The 17,280-nt window shown below is 44.1% G+C and overlaps 1 protein-coding gene across 15 annotated transcripts in view; it reads left to right on the top strand.

The window, feature by feature from the left end:
* Window positions 1-17,280, top strand: part of LOC129040409 (putative uncharacterized protein FLJ44672) — a 72,514-nt gene that overhangs the window by 26,354 nt on the left and 28,880 nt on the right. For 8 of the 15 annotated variants that reach the window (XR_010126876.1, XR_010126879.1, XR_008503614.2 and 5 more), the window contains 2 exons: window positions 495-553; window positions 2,984-3,068. The gene's annotated coding sequence lies outside the window, so the exon portion shown is untranslated. Of the gene's footprint in view, window positions 1-494; window positions 554-2,077; window positions 2,307-2,983; window positions 3,069-8,557; window positions 8,646-9,272; window positions 9,331-17,280 lie in introns of all 15 variants that reach the window. The other 7 variants (XR_008503623.1, XR_010126877.1, XR_010126878.1 and 4 more) reach the window with 5 other exon arrangements.

Raw genomic sequence — 17,280 nt, 5'->3', positions numbered from 1 at the left:
GAGACATCCAGTGGTTTCACCTGAATGTCTGAAAATTGCTATTTTCAAAATTCAAGTCACCAAAATGATTTTTTTTCACTGTAAAATGAAGGCAGAATGGATTATGTTTAAAAACTGGCCAGATGCAGTGGCTCATGCTTGTAATCCCAGCCCTTTGGGAGGCTGAGGTGGGTGGTTTACCTGAGGTCAGGAGTTGAAGACCAGCCTGGCCAACATGGCAAAACCCTGTGTCTACTAAAAATACAAAAATTAGCCAGGTGTGGTGGTGCAAACTTGCGGTCCCAGCTACTTGGGAGGCTGAGGCAGGAGAATAGCTTGAACATGGGAGGCAGAGGTTGCAGTGAGTCAGGATTGTGCCACTGCACTCCAGCCTGGATGACAGAATGAGACTCTTTCTTAAATAATAATAGTTAGCAGTGCAAAGCTGTGTGAGAAAGACCTGTAAATATCTTCTAAATGTTTTATTATAATATTAATATCAACTCTTTTTACAGACCAGAACTTCTTACTCACAATACAACTGAAGTCACTCAGCCAAGAACAAATACAACAGGTAAGATAGTTGTGAAATCGTTTTTAAAAGCACAGATTAATCTTGAAGCTTTTAAAAATTAATGTTTTAAAATGATGGAACTGCTCCTTCCTTCACCTCCCCAAGAAATCTTTTGCAGAAGCTCAATATAGGCACTCTGTGATTTATCAATATGAACAGATGCAGTGTAGGGGTAACCCAAGCTTTTTTTTTTCTTTCTTCCTTTTTTTGATACAGAGTCTCACTCTGTCACCCAGGCTGGAGTGCAGTGGTGTGATCTAGGTTCACTGCAACCAGGCTCAAGCAATTCTCCTGCCTCAGCTTTCCGAGTAGCTGGGATTCCAGGTGCATGCCACCATGCCCAACTAAATTTTGTATTTTTGGTAGAGATGGGGTTTTGCCATGTTGGCCAGGCTGGTCTTGGACCCCTGTCCTCAAGTGATCCGCCCACCTCAGCCTTCCAAAGTGTTAGGATTACAGGCATGAGCCACCGTGCCCGGCCTAGTTTCTTTATTAGAGCTGTAAGTGTACCTTTCTTTCTTTCCCATCTTTTTGTTTGCCATTGTGCATTGTCAGAGTAATTGGCCACAATTTGTAGATCATCCACTACCTTAGGAACTTATGTTGCCAAGAACTAATAAATGGCCATTTAGTACGAAGTTTTGTATTGTCAGGAAATAAGTGTTGGGAATCAAGTATGAATTATGTGTATGTATTAGGTGTTTACAAATTTGTGCAGTTAATCATTCTCATGAATACTAAGGTGAATAAATGTTCTCAAGTTGGGTTAATGGGTGTGTCCTGAAATACTGCTCCTTCAGCTCTCACAGTACCTGGGGGCAATTACTTAAGGTCAGTCAGTGTGCCAAATAGATTTTTTGTGGATTATGGCATGGAAAGTGGTTGAGAAATTCTGTAGTAGGGTAAGAAAATTATCCTTGTCCAGGAGTTCTGCAGTGGAGAAGACAAAACTCAGTGCTTAACTCATAGGTTAAGCACGGGTTTTTTTGTTTGTTTGTTTTGTTTTGTTTTGTTTTTGAGATGGAGTCTCGCTTTGTCTCCCAGGCTGGAGTGCAGTGGCATGATTTTGTCTCACTGCAACCTTCGCCTCCCGGGTTCAAGCAATTCTTCTGTCTCAGCCTCCTGAGTAGCTGGGATTACAGGTGCATGCCACCATGGCTGGCCAATTTTTGTATTTTTAGAAGAAATGGGATTTCACCATGTTGGCCAGGCTGGTCTCAAACTCCTGACCTTGTGATCCGCTCACCTCGGCCTCCCGAAGTGCTGAGAGTACAGGTGTGAACCACCACACCATGCCCTCAGTATGCTTTTGATTTAGCCAAAGTATCAAAGCATTGGTGAAGAATTTAAGATTGGAAGTTACACATTTTTTGCTAAGGGAAGTAATAGAGAAATAAAAATATTACTGGAGGTAGATCTTCAGTTTGCATTGGTCTGAAGATGATGAAACCTGTAGAAAACTTCATTTCTGAAGACAAAGCTCAAATTCAAGGTTGTGAGGAGTACAGTCACCGCTTTCATTAGGGGCAGATGTGACAGTGATTACAGAAACCGTGAATGTGAAGCCTGTATTACATAAAGAATGTGCAAGTGCCATAGAAGACACTGCAAGGATTTGGTGCTGGAGCAGTGCTGGACCTGCCATCGTCACCAGAGTGCAGCAGGTGTCACCAGAAGGAGAATCTCCACTCTTGCCATCACTAACAGCACTCGACTTTCTCCCACTCATAAAAGATCTTGGAAGGAATTAAAGGTACTTGCTGGTTTGTCATTTTAACATAACCTTACTTGGCCTGACCGTGGACCATGCATTAGTCTTTGGACAGGACAATTCAAATCACAGACCACATGACAGAATTTTGTGGCCATCAGAACTGTCTCCTTAAACACACCATGGGTGCACTGTGTCCTCAGCTTGGTGAAAGGTAGAGGTCACACGTGAGAAGGCAGTGGAGCCAGGCAGGTGATGGAGCCTCGAAGAGTGGGAGGTGGCACCTGGCTCTGTGAGGAGGCTGTGAAGTCCTCCATGGGAGGAACAGATGCCAGAAAAGGAGGTGAGGATGGGCAGAAGAGGAGGCTGAGCAGCAAGTGAATGAAGCGCTCGACCTCAGAGGAGGAGAGTCCCATGTCTTTATTGGTAGTACTCCAATGTGGTTGATACTGGAGTTATTTTCTGTGGCTGAATGGTTCAACTACTCTGAAATCCATGGGGGAAAAGAAACAACTGCTACTAAACCTTTGAGCTGAGTTTTCTTTTAAAGTGAAGGAAATATTACAAGATTTTCTGAAACTACCAACCTTTAGCAATATTTTCAGACCTTCTCCAACATTTTCCTTTGTCAGCAATCAGAGATGACCTCTACACTGAGGCGAATTTTCCACTCCCTTTACCCTTTTCCTTTTCTCTCTTTCCCTCCTTTCTTCATCCAGTAACTCCAGTTAGCCTCCATTGTCTCCAAGTCGACTTTCGTCCTCATCCATAACTCCTCCACACAAGCCCTTAACACCTGTCCATGTAAGTGACGTCGTATATGCCTTTATTTTTATTTTATTTTATTTTTGAGACAGAGTCTCGCCCTGTTGCCCAGGTTGAAGTGCAGTGGCATGATCTCGGCTCTCTGCAACCTCTGCCTCCCAGGTTCAAGGGATTCTCATGCTTCAGCCTCCCAAGTAGTTAGGACTACAGGCACGCACCACCATATGCAGCTAATTTTTGTAGTTTTTGGTAGAGGTGGGGTTTCACCATGTTGGCCAGGCTGGTCTTGAACTCCTGACCTCAGATGACCCACCTGCCTCAGCCTCCCAAAGTGCTGGGATTACAGGTGTGAACCACGGTGCCTGGCACATGATTTACTATTTATAAGAACATGAGCTTACTACTTGTGTAACATTTATTCCTGTATTTTAGTTGGAAGTTACTGAGGTGGTATGAGGTTTGTTGACTACATCTGGCCTCTCAGGGAAATGGCCAAGTTGTTCAGATTTTCAACTGTATTTATGTGAAGTTGTTCATCAGCTTCATTGCTTACTACTGTGAAATAAGTTATAAAGGGAATTTTTTTTATAAAAAGAAGGAGATTCAGGCTGAGTGTGGTAGCTCATGCCTGTAATCCTAGCACTTTGGGAGGCCAAAGTAGGTGGATTGCCTGAGCTCAGGGGTTTGAGACAACCCTCAGCAACATGGTGAAACCCCATCTCTACTAAAATACACACAAAAAAAATTATCTGGGGATGGTGGTGGGTTCCTGTAGTCCCACCTACTGAGGAGGCTGAGGCACGAGAATTGCTTGATCTTGGGAGGCAGAGGTTGCAGTGAGCTAACATTGTACCACTGCCAGCCTGGGTGACAGAGCAAGACCCTGTCTCAAAAAAAAAAAGAAAAAAGAGAAATAGATTTACTCAGGGGAGGGGATCCATTGTTAGTAAAATATATCTAGTACCAGATGCTTTTTGGTCTCCTAGTGACCTATCAAATTTCAGGGTTTTTGGCTTTGTAAAATATTCAGTTCTACATTTATTCATTCAAGAATTGAAGATTTTTATATCCCCATTATGTGCCAAGTACTGGGTGGGACAGTAGGTGACAGAGGTGAACAAATCCCTGATCCCAGGATTTCACAGTATATGTTGGAATTTAGTGCCATTTGGCTTCATTCCATTCTGCAGTAGTCCCAAGATTTTCCAAGATCATCCTGTCCTCCAGTGTCCAGTTGATTCAACTTCAGAATATATCCCAGAGTCTGTCCCTCTTCACTCCTCACTGCTGCCACCCTGGACCCATCTGCCATCATCTGTCACCTGGATTATCTCCGTAGTCTCCTAACTGGTTTCCTTGTTTCCATGCTTGCCTCTTTCAGTCTACTCTCTCTCTCTTTTTTTTTTTTTTAATTTAAGACGGAGTCTTGCTTTGTCACCAAGGCTGGAGTGCAATGTTTTGATCTTGGCTCACTGCAGCCTCCACCTCCTGGGTTCAAGTGATTCTCCTGCCTCAGCCTCCCTAGTAGCTGAGATTACAGGCATGAGCCACCAGGCCTGGCTAATTTTTTGTATTTTTAGTAAAGACAGAGTTTCGCCATGTTGGCCAGTCTGATCTTGAAGTCCTGGCCTCGAGTGATCCACTTGCCTCGGCCTCTCAGATGTTGGGATTACAGGCTTGAGCCACCCCGCCCTCCTAGTCTACTCTAAGTACAACAGCTAGAACAATCCTTTTACAGTGGAATTCAGAACATGTTTACCTGTCTGTTCAAACTCTCGAGTGGCTTTGTTTTCTACATGATCTGGCCCCTACGACCTGTCTCACTGCTTCCTGCTACTCTCCTGCTCTTACTCCTCTGCATAAACACTGAGCTCATGGTGTTTCCTTTAACATGCCAGGCATGCTTGACCCTGTCCTGTCTCTGGGCCTTGCTGTTCCCTCTGCCTGGAACATTCTTCCCCTAGTGTCTGCATGGCTCACTCTGCAGTGCTTTGGATTTTTGCTCAGAAGTCACCTTATCAAGGGACTCCAGGCTGCTCTGCATAAAATATATCCTCAACTCATATTTCCTATTTGATATCTGACTCCTCTTCCTCTTTCTCTAAAACGTAAGCTCCATGAGGGAAGGGATTTTGTCTGTTTTGTTCTCTTGTATACCTAAATACCTAGAAAGGTGCTCAGCAAATATTTTTTGGTTGAATGACTAAATCAGCCTATTATTGAATCAGTCAGTGTCCTCTGTAGAAGGGAGTTCTCATACCAGTGGTGCATATCTGTATGATAGCTGGTGTAGGGAGGAGCATGGTCAGAGTGGCTCTGTGTGGAATAGTTTTTGCTTAGCATAATCCCAGCAGGCTCCTATTGGGGTTAAGCCACAGTTTTAGCTTTATTAGTATCACTTTTTTTTTTTTTTTTCTTTTGAGGCAGAGTTTTGTTCTTGTTGCTCAGGCTGGAATGCAATGGTATGATCTCGGCTAACCACAACATCTGCCTCCCAGGTTGAAGCAATTCTCCTGCCTCAGCCTCCCAAGTAGCTGGGATTACAGGCATGCACCACCACACCTGGCTAATTCTGTATTTTTAGTAGAGACAGCGTCTCTTCATGTTGGTCAGGCTGGTCTTAAACTCCCCACCTCAGGTGATTTGCCCACCTCAGCCTCCCAAAGTGCTGGGATTATAGGCATGAGCCACTGCAGCCTTTAATCATAAAGTCAGAGGATGTTAAGATTGGAAGGGATCTGGGAGAGTATTTGGTCCACTTTTCTCATTGATGAGAGAATAACAGAGCCTTGAAAAGTAAGTTAATTACTCACAATCATAAAGGTGTATGGGTCAACCTGAAATTAGGCTTCTGACATCAGATTCTGTAGTCTTTCCTACATGTGTTCTCCCTAGACTGAGATAGTTCATGGGCTTTCAGGTTTGACAATTTTCTCTCCAGTCTCTAAACAGGAGCTTTTATCTGGACATTCTAGTTTAGCATAGATGGACGATGACCCTGCAATGTGTAGAAAATCCCAAAGGTTGACCACTGTCAATGGGAACTACCCCAGATGTGTCAGGAGCACCACAGGCATGCTCACACCTCCATTCACTGGAGCTGTGTAGGGTGGAAAGGAAACCCAAATCAAGACCCTTTGCTGCTTTAATTCTTGTATTGCATGTCACAGTCCAGTGTGTCTCCATTTAAATTAAGATTTTTTGATAAATGGTCAGAACAGCTGCAGGCCCTTTGGGCCAGAAGTCTTGATCTTACCAACTCTTCATTTTCTTTTCTTTGTTTTCTTTTTTGAGATGGAGTTTCACTCTTGTTGCCCACACTGGAATGCAATGGTGCGATCTCAGCTCACTGCAACCTCCGCCTCCCAGGTTCAAGAGATTCTTCTACCTCATCCTCCCAAGTAGCTTAGATTACAGGCATGTGCCACCACGCCCAGCTGATTTTTTGTATTTTTAGTAGAGACAGGGTTTCTCCATGTTGGTCTCAAACTCCCAACCTCAGGTGATCCACCCGTCTCAGCTTCCCGAAGTGTTGGGATTACAGTCATGAGCCACTGTGCCTAGTCAACTGTTCATTTGCTTGATAAACTTCCTTCAGGCATTTGTGTGTAGCCAGTCTATTGTGGAGTTGTCAGGGGGGTGTAGAGCCCTCTTTTTGGGATAGTCAGTTTTCCCTGTGCAGCATGTCCTGAAGCTGCCCTGTTTTCATCCTCTTTCTAAGTGTGTGTGGTCTTTTGTTAAGCAGGTAAAGTGAAAGAGGACTCCTAAAGAGAGAAAAACTCCTCCAGCATTTGCTGAAACATGTTTGTGAATTGACCAAGATGTAATTAATTGAGATGGCATGAAAAAGACCAAAATTTATTTAATTTCTTGCCATCTGGTTTGTGATATATGGTGCCCCAAACTGAGTTTAGAAGGAACTTTGGTCGTAAGTCAAGAGGTGTCATATTTGTTTTTGTTTGTTTGTTTGTTTGTTTTGAAACAAGAGTTTTGCTCTGTCACCCAGGCTGGAGTGCAGTGGCACAATTTTGGCTCACTGCAAACTCTGTCTCCCAGGTTTCAGTGATTCTCTTGCCTCAGCTTCCCAAGTAGCTGAGATCACAGGTGCCTGCCACCACACCTGGATAATTTTTGTATTTTTAGTAGAGACAGGGTTTCACCATGTTGGCCTGGCTGGTCTGGAACCCCTGACCTCAGGTGATCTGCCCACCTTGGTCTCCCAAAGTATTGGGATTACAGGCATGAGCCACTGCACCCGGCTGAAGGTGTCATATTTAATTCTACTCCCCATGACCTCTCTTACAATACGAATCATGCACGAAACCCACGGTTTTGCTGCGTCTAGTTTTACTCAAGCAAAGACTCTGGACTTTCATACTGTACACCGATGTATTCTAGTTTGCATCTGAAATGTACTCTGAGGATGGTGACTTGTAGATAGCCATTTTTGGGTCAAGGGAAGTTGAAGTCTGCTGAGTATAGTAGCCATACCACCTAGAGAACTTAATTTTGGTTTGGTTATAAAGTTTATTTTAGCTTAGTTTTCTTACATTAGGTGGGCAAAATAAGAAAGAGCAGAAGGCTCAGTGCGGTGGCTCACGCCTGTAATCCCAGCACTTTGGGAGGCCGAGGCAGGTGGATCACCAGAGGTCAGAAGTTCAAGACCAGCCTGGCCAACATGGTGAAACCCTACCTCTATTAAAAATAAAAAAGTCAGGCCGGGCGCGGTGTCTCACGCCTGTAATCCTAGCACTTTGGAAGGCTGAGGTGGGCAGATCACGAGGTCAGGAGATCAAGACCATCCTGGCTAACATGGTGAAACCCCATCTCTACTAAAAATACAAAAAAATTATCTGGGTGTGGTAGCGGGTGCCTGTAGTCCCAGCTACTTGGGAGGCTGAGGCAGGAGAATGGCATGAGCCTGGGAGGCGGAGCTTGCAGTGAGCCGAGATTGTGCCACTGCACTCCAGCCTGGGCGACAGAGCGAGACTCTGTCTCAAAAAAAAAAAAAAAAACCCAAAAATCAGTCAGGTGTGGTGGTGGGTAACTACTCAGGGGGCTGAGGCATGATAATTGCTTGAACCCAGCAGGTGGAGTTTGCAGTGAGTGGAGATTGCACCACTGCACTCCAGCCTGGTGGATAGAGTGAGACTATCTCCAAAAAAAAAAAGCTTAGAGACACCCAGCAAAACTGTAAGGCCTAGAATTGGAAACTGGGAATTACTCTGTTTATAGATTCTTTCTTTCCAAGATGGACTAGTGGAGTTTCTGAGCAGCAGCTACATCCTCCTTTCACATCATCAGGTTTTATAAGGTTGCCTTTAGCCCTCTGAGTGATCAGATCTGCCTCACAGTCTCTCATGGGAGCTGTTGATCTCGACAAAATGGATCTTGAGTAGCTAATTTCAAACAACTGAGGTGGCAAGGAGGGATCTCTTCCTTGGTTCTTATGTGTATTTTTTTAATCGGAGAGCTGGAGAAGCAATGTCAAGGTCAGGATAACTCACCCTGATGTTGTCACTTGTCAGGGATTGTGCTGGATTCTGACTTAGGTTCTGCCATCAAACACAGAGTGCCCTGATCCTTAGAGGTAGAGGCAGCTCTTCAGCCTATGGGGTAAGTAACCAGGGAATGGAATTCTCACCATAGCATATTTTCTATGCTAAAAGTTTTACTGTAAGATTTGGACCACCTTCTTTCTTTTTTTTTTTTTTTTTTTTTTTTTTTTGAGATGGAGTTTCACCCTTGTTGCCCAGGCTGGAGTGCAGTGGTGCAACCTCAGCTCACTGCAACCTCTGCCTCCCGAGTTCAAGCGATTCTGCCTCAGCCTGCCGAGTAGCTGAGATTATAGGCATGCACCACCACGCCTGGCTAATTTTTTTTTTTTTTTTTTTTGGTATTTTTAGTAGAGTCGGGGTTTTACCATGTGGGCCAGACTAGTCTCGATCTCCTGACCTTGGGTGATCCACCCGCCTCGACCTCCCAAAGTGCTGGGAGTACCGGAGTGAGCCACTGGACCTGGCCTGGACCTGCTTCTTTCTTTCTCTTTTCCTTTTTTCCAGTAGCAGCTTAAAATTGGTGCCTTATTTAGACACAAGCAAAAGGATAGTAGCCCAGCTTTGGAAATAGGTGTGAGGTCACATATGATTTTCCTAGTTTCTCTTCTCCCTTCACTTTTTGCTCTCTTGATAGTATGTTAATTGTATTCTGTCTCTGAATCTTTTTTCCCCATTTCTTTGGCAGACATTTTTACTTGTCTTTGAAGAGTAGGGGAAGAGCTGTTTTTAGGACTCTTTAAAAGGTACAGTATGGATGACGGTCTTGGCTAATGGTAACCAGATCCATGGAGCTGGGGTCAGCGTGAGCTGGAATGTGTTCAAATTAGAAAAGCACTGGCGCTCAGTGGCAGGAATACAAATGACTGCAAAGTATTAAACACATCTGCAAAGGGATACTGACATCATCCTCAGAATCTGTGGGAAATACACATAGCGTGTAGACCCATTCCTCTTTGACCCTATGAAGATTCTTTAAAGAGTAATACCTTGAGTGGTTTTCTAGCCAGCTTGCCTGCTCATTTATCTTTGAGGACAACATGACTCAAGCACCACAGGCCTCAGAGATGAATGGATTCTGCATTTGAAAGTGCTGACGCTGAGAGACCGGGTCTTGGTGGACCCCAAGAGGTCTGCTTTTCTTCTACTCATTGTCCCTACTGTTCCTGGCAGCTGGCATTGCTATTTAAATGGGTTGTTCTTTGCTGTTTTAAGTTGTTTGGTAGTGGTGTGTCAGGATTTGGGTTTTCTGAATACTTTCCCAGCTGGTTACTTGAGTGGTGGTTAGGGAGGAGCTGTCTTGGGGCTGTTCTGGAGCTGTTGAGGTTGGGTGTCTGTCTGGATTCTCACAGCTCATGTTTTGAGGAGAATGCTGCCTTTGGTGGTGCTGTGTATGGCTCTTTTTTTTTTTTTTTTTTTTGAGACAGAGTCTCACTCTGTCGCCCAGGCTGGAGTGCAGTGGCATGATCTCAGCTCACTGCAAGCTCTGCCTCCCGGGTTCATGCCATTCTCCTGCCTCAGACTCCTGAGAAGCTGGGACTACAGGCACTCGCCACCGTGCCTGGCTAATTTTTTGTATTTTTAGTAGAGACGGGATTTCACTGTGTTAGCCAGGATGGTCTCGATCTCCTGACCTCGTGATCCATGTGTGTGGCTTTTTAGATGTGGGTGCAGGTGAGTTGGGGGAGTTAATGAGATCATTTTTAGGTGTTTTGTACAAAGTAGTCTGCACTACAGGATTCATTGTGACTTTTTTCCTTAACCTGCACATACTTCTCTGCTAGACTTTGCTGTCTTTCTCATGCCTTTGATTTTCCCAGCTCCTCTTGGTTGAATTTACATAAGGGCTCTGCTATGGTTTAAATGTGTTGGAAGTTTATGTGTTGGAAACTCAATCCTCAATGCAACAGTTGGGATGTGGGGCCTAATAAAGAGAGCCCTCATGAATGAATTAATGTTATTGTGGTAATAGTTTAGTAATCACAGGAGTGGGCTTATTGTAACAGAGTTGAGTCCCTTTTGTTTTCTCCCACTCTCTTGTCCTGCCATGGGATGATGCAGCAAGAAGACCGTCACCAGATGCAGGCCTTTCAACCTAGGACTTCCTAGCCTCCAGAACTGTACAAAATAAATTTCTTCCTTTCCTTTCCTTTCTCCATTCTTTTCCTTCCCCTCCCTCCCCTCCCTCCCCTTCCCTTCTCTCCGTTCCCTCCATCCCTCCTTTCCTCCTTCCCTCCTTTTCTCCTTCCCTTCCTTCGTTTCCCTTTCCCTTCCCCTTCCCTTTCCCCTCCTTCCTTTTTTCTTCCTTTCTCTCTCCTTCCTTCCTTCATTCATTCATTCCTTTTTGTAAATTATGCAGTCTGTGGCATTCTTTTATAGCAGCATGAAATGGACAAAGATGGCTCCATTTTCAAGACCAAGCCGTTTTGTAGTTTCTGAGCCAATTATGACTGCAAAGGAAGTTCTATAGGTAGCCTCAGATCCATCACCTAGGAAACATGCTACCAAGCAGACCTAGGATCTAGGATTTGATCAAGTGTTGGGCAACATGATACCTCTGCAATTTAGCACCTGTCTATATACCTCCAGTTGGCTCAGCTTATCAGGGCTAAAACTACCCCTCATATCCTAGTGTCTCTTGTAGGCAGAAGCCTTTCCTAAACCCTAAGCTGCTTAGCTCACATTCTGTCTTGTGCTTTTTTTGGGAGGGGGTTCAAATATACACAAAAGAAATAAGATGAACCTCCATGTATCCAATCCCCAGATTAAACAGTTATCTCCATTTTGCCAGATTTGTTTCATCTTATTCAATCTCCCTAAAAATTTGTCGGTACAGGAAAAACTGGATACATACCAAATTCTCCACCCTACCTCCTATTTTAAGTCACTTTTCAGAGTAATGAGTTAGTGACGTAGTAACCTCTACTCTAGTGACCAATAGTTTTTTTCCTGAATATCATTGTGAACTCATAGATTATTGTTTGCATTTGATGTATTTTAGACCATTGCAGTTATTATTTATTAATTGTTTTGGATGCATACATCGTCTCATTTAGGTTAATAATTATCTCTTCAAGTTGACTCTCATGTCTTTTTGATGTGATCTTTTTGGACTTTGATGGCTTCATTGCTTTCTAGCATAAAAGATGTTCCATGATCTGTATACTGCACCATACAAGAAGTCAGCCATTTCTGTAGGGAGCCTTGATTCCTTTTAGTAGAGAACGCAGTTTGGGCTGTTGGTCTGAATTACTTTTGTGAACCTCCTCTCCTGAGACTACAGCATGCATCCGTGCTTACAGCCAGTATGGAGCTCTTGTTGGGCACCAACAGATCTCCTAAAACTGCTATGTAGCTCTGCCTCACTCTTAAAAAGATTGATCTCATGAGAGTTTTGTGCTCTACCCCCAGATGTGGTCTTTCTTGTTCTGAAGCTTTTGCTTCAATCACCCTGAATTTCACCAGTCCTATGCATGCCATGCCTTGGATTGCAAACCTGCCCTCACTGAAGCCAGTTTCTCTGGTTAGAATCATTGCCCCAACCCATGCCTAATACTCTAGTAAACAAGGTCCTACCTGGGCTTAGGTTAACGGTCACGCAGGACCATGCTTATACTTCATTATATCAAATGGGAGATCCAGTAATTTATAGCCTATTATTTCTGCAGTCTGGGGATGGCTTTGCATAAGCTTTGCTGAAGCAGATTTTATTACATTAGAAGAGAACATAGCTTGTTGCATCCAACACTGGAAGCTTTTAGATGCTAATAAGGAGGTCATGTAAACGTCATGGAATGACTCTGGAATCCATTCCCCTCCCTACCAAGCAAGAATAATGACATTCTAGGTTGACCTCTTTTTATTTCCCTTTGATTTTGAGTAATAAATTCCCTCCTTGCTTTCTATCTGAACAGTTTGGGAGTCTGTATTCCCTAGAAAGACTCTGGTCACATACCCATCAGATTAAATTAGGTGAAAACTCTTTGGCATTAATGAATGTTGAAGGATTTCAAAGGGCTAATGGAAATTGTTCTAGAAGGAACAATTTACATTCTATTGATGAGATCATCCTGAATCTCTTAGATTATTTTATACAGCAAACCAGCCAGCATTGGGTTTTCTTTGCTAATAGATGACAAGGAGAATGTAGACACTTGGAATCTATGGAGAATCCCTAAGTTGCATTTTAGCCTCCGTGTTATGTCTCTTTTCCTAACCCTTTTACCAGAGCTGATCATGGGAAATAGATTTGTATGACTTATCTTCGTGCCTCCTCCCTTCATTCTTATAGAAAGTGATAAGTACTGCCTGCCAGGTAAAATCTTGGTGGCAAAATCCAAAGTCAAATCCAGAGTTATAAGCATAGCCCCCACCCAAATAGCTTCCAAAGAAAAGAAAGAGGCCAAGTGTGGTGGCTTACACCTGTAATCCCAGCACTTTGGGAGGCTGAGGCAGGCAGGCCACCGGGTCAGGAGTTCAAGACCACCCTGGCCAACATGGTGAAACCTTGTCTCTACTAAAAATACAGTGAGATTGCGTCACTGCGCTCCAGCCTGGGTGGCAGAGCAAGACTGTGTCTTGGGGAAAAAAAATGAAAAGAAAACGAGTGTTGTGCAAAATCTTGCTTCATTTCCTTAAAATTGGGTACTTACTGAGTTATTGCATTAGATTTGTGCTTTGTGGTAGTTGTTGTACTACTGTTGATTGATTTCATTCTGTATTCATGGAACACCAACAGTGTTCCTGGTACTGTCCTGATCACCTGAGATAAAAAGATAAACAGGAGTTGGTCCTTGCCACTTAGAGCTCAGAGTCTACTACTGGGAGAGTGTGGGAAGGTGTGATAAGAGCTATAGTGATCTTGCCACATAATTTGCATTTGTATCTTAAAGCCAGTGGGAAGCCATGGAAATGTTTTAAGCAGGAGAGTGACACGATTCAATGATTCATTTGTATTTTACTTTTTCTTTTGAGATGGTGTCTCACTCTGTCACCCAGGCTGGAGTGCAGTGACACAGTCTCGGCTCACTGCAATCTCCGCCTCCTGAGTTGGAGCGATGCTCCTGCCTCAGACTCTGAAGTACCTGGGACTACGGGCATGTACCACCATGTTTAGCTAATTTTTGTATTTTTGGTAGAGATGGGGTTTCACTGTGTTGGCCAGGCTGGTCTCAAACTCCTGATGTTAGGTGATCTACCCGCCTTGGCCTACTAAAGTGCTGGAATTACAGGCATGAGCCCCTGCTCCCTGCGCACTTTTTTCTTTTTTTGAGACAGAGTCTTGTTCTGTTGCCCAGGCATAAATGCAGTGGTGCAGTCATAGCTCACTGTAATCTCAGACTCCTGGGCTCAGTGATTCTCTTCCCTCAGTCACTCAAGTAGCAGGGACTACAGGTGTGCACCACCACACACTGCTAATTTTTTTTTTTTTTTTGAGGCAGGATCTTACTCTGTTTCCCAGGCTGGACTGCAGTCGCATGATCATGGCTCACTGCAGCCTCACCCTCCTGGGTTCAGGTGATTCTCCTGCCTCGGGCTCCCAAGGTGCTGCAATTACAGGTGTGAGCCACCATGTTTGGCCCCATTTGTATTTTTGAAAGGTGACTAGTGATAGTGAAGACACCAGTGAGTTGAAGGGAGTGAGATGAGAGGCAATAACAGTTCAGATAACAGATATTTTTTGAGCCCCTGCTAAGTTCCAGGCACATATCTAGGTCCTGGGAACTAAGGGAGAATGAGTAAGTCAGTCTCTGTTCTCGGGGAGCTTCCATTCTAGTGGTGGTGTGGTGGTGGGGAAGCAGGCTATGTACATGCAACAAATGATATTTTTTCAGATGGTGATAAGTAATTTGAAGAAAATAAAAAGAGCTATGGGAGTTATGGGCGTTGGAATGGGTACTGACCTATTGGGGTGGGCAGTGAAGACCTCTCTGAGGAGGTGACATTTGAGCTGAGGCAGCTCGAAGAAGATCTGGTCAAGATCTGGTCTGGTCCTGCTGGGTAGAATATCAAGGGCAGGGACCTGAGATGTTAACAGACTTGGCATAGTGTTGAAGCGCCATAAAGATGATCAGGGTGGCTGGAGCATAGTAGACCCTGGAGGAGCAAGTAATATTCAGATGAGGATGGACCTTCTAGGCCATGGAAAGGAATCTGGATGAATTCCAGTGGAGTAAGAAGCATTGTGATTAAATCAGGGGTCGACAAACTACGGCCCATGGGTCAAATCTGGCCTGCTGCCTATTTTAACGAATAAACCATATTGGAACACAGTCTCACCCATGGGTTTACATATTGTCCACGGCTGTTTTTAGTGTTACAAGAGCAGAGTTGAGTAGTTTCAACAGAGAACATATGGCCCAGAAACCTAAAATACTATCTGGTTTTTATAGAAAAAGTTTACTGACTTCTGAATTAAATGATCTAATTTAAGTTGTGAGGAGGAGACACTCTGGATATTGTTTAGGGAATGAATTGTAAGTAAGAGTCAAGAGTATACCTGAATAGTTCATATAAGAAATAACTAGATTTTAGCCGGGTGTGGTGGCTTACTCATGTAATCCTAGCACTTTGGGAGGCTGAGGTTGACGGATCATAAGGTCAGAAGTTTGAGACCAGCCTGGCCAACATGGTAAAATCTCATCTCTACTAAAAATAGAAAAATTAGCTGGGCGTGGCAATGTGTACCTGTAATCCCAGCTACTTGGGAGGCTGAGGCAGGAGAATTGCTTGAATCTGGAAGGCAAAAGCTGCAGTGAGCTGAAATCAAGACACTGTACTCCAGCCTAGGCAACACAGCAAGACTTCATCTCAGGAAAAAAAAAAAAGAAAAAACTAGATGTTTAGCCATCAGAAAACAAAGATCACACTGTTTTTATTCTGTTTTAAAACACCTAGCTATGCTTCATACTCATTAAATATTGTTGAATGAGTGATGAGATGCTGAATAGGGGGTGCCAGTGAATATGAAGGGAAAGTGAGTTTTTGAGAGTATTTAGGAGGTAAAATATCAGGACAGCTTATTGTTAACACAGTGAATAGAAATAGGAGGAGGGCAGAAGGAGGAGTGTAGGATGCCCTTCAGGTTTCTGGTTCAGGTATCTTGGTGCATGGCAGTGTCATTAACTGAGACAGGGAAAGTGGAGAAACAAAGAACATGTTGTCAGGGAGAAGGAATTAATCTTTGGACATAAGATGCTCAGGACATCCAGGTAGACATGTCTAAAAGGTAGTTGGAAAGACAGAGCTCAGTGACATGATATCTAGATTCATGGTAACCAGAATTCCAGAGTCATCAGCTAGTGTGGGCTCTCCTAGAAAGGGTGTGTGATAAGGAGGGCAGGGATAGATCTCATGTGGCATTCATTTCCAGTACATCTTGGATCTAGGGAGGAGGCAAAGGTCAACTAGCTGTGTGGACAGTTTGCATCAGTCAGTCAGGTCATCCCATGACCATGGAATATTTTTTCTGCAGAACCTGATGGGCTTAAATGAAGGCTTGCCTTACCTAAACCTCTTTCTCTTAGTTGGGTTGACTGGGGCAGCTGTGGAGGCTTCTTCTAGGCTCCCTGCTAACATTGGAACATTTGTGGCCTTTTAACTCTGTAGGTGATTCACATTTGCATTTATCTTTTTATTTTTTAAGAGACAAGGTCTCATCTTGTTGTCTGGGCTGGAGTCCAATGGCACAATCATAGCTCACTGCAGCCTCAACCTTCTAGGCTCAAGTGATCCTCCCACCTCAGCCTCCCCAAGTAAGTGGGATCATAGGTACATGCCACCAAGCCCAGCTAATTTTTTAATTTTTGTAGAGGCAGTGTTTCCCTATGTTGCCCAGGCTAGTCTCGAATTCCTGGGCTCAAGTGATCTTCTTACCTTGGCTTTCCAAAGTGCTGGAATTGCTGGGTGTGGTGAGCCTGTAATACCAGCACATTGGGAGGCTGAGGCAGGCAGATCGCCTGAGCTCAGGAGTTCGACACCAGCCTGGGCAACATGGTGAAACCTCATCTCTACTAAAAATACAAAAAAATAGCCAGGCGTAGTAGCGTATTCCTGTAGTCCCAGCTACTCAGGAGGTTAAGGCAGGTGAATCACTTGAACCCAGGAGGCAGAGGTTGCAGTGAGCCGGGATCACGCCACTGCACTCCAGCCTGGGCAACAGAGCAAGACTCCAGCTCAAAAAAACAAACAAAGTGCTGGGATTACAGGCATGAGCCAACATGTTTGCATTTATCTAGTTGAGGCTACACTTCTGCTGAAAGTGGTCTTAAAATAGTTGTAACCCAGGCTGGGGGCAGTGGCTTATGCTTGTAATCCCGGGACTTTGAGAGTCTGAGGCAGGTGGACCACTTGAGGTCAGGGGTTCAAGACTAGCCTGGCCAACATGGTGAAAATCCATCTCTACAAAAAATTCATAAATTAGCTGGGCATGTAGCTGAGGCAGGAGAATCACGTAAGCCCAGGAGGCGGAGGTTACAGTGAGCCAGGATTGCACCACTACATTCCAGCCTGGGCAGTAGAGTGAGACTCTATCTCAACAAACAAACAGAAACCTATAGTTGTAATCCTAGACCTGGATGCAAATCTACCCTCTTTACAAAAGTCCATTATGAAAAGCCAAGGATGAAATCAAACTGTAAAGGGAGCAGGGAAGGGGGACCACTGTCTTGCTCTTCCACACTCCTCATAGATTTTTT

This window comes from Pongo pygmaeus, chromosome 6, assembly GCF_028885625.2.
Source record: "Pongo pygmaeus isolate AG05252 chromosome 6, NHGRI_mPonPyg2-v2.0_pri, whole genome shotgun sequence".
In the NCBI taxonomy this organism is placed as follows: Eukaryota; Metazoa; Chordata; class Mammalia; order Primates; family Hominidae; genus Pongo; species Pongo pygmaeus.
This window is presented reverse-complemented; position numbering and strand designations above follow the sequence as displayed.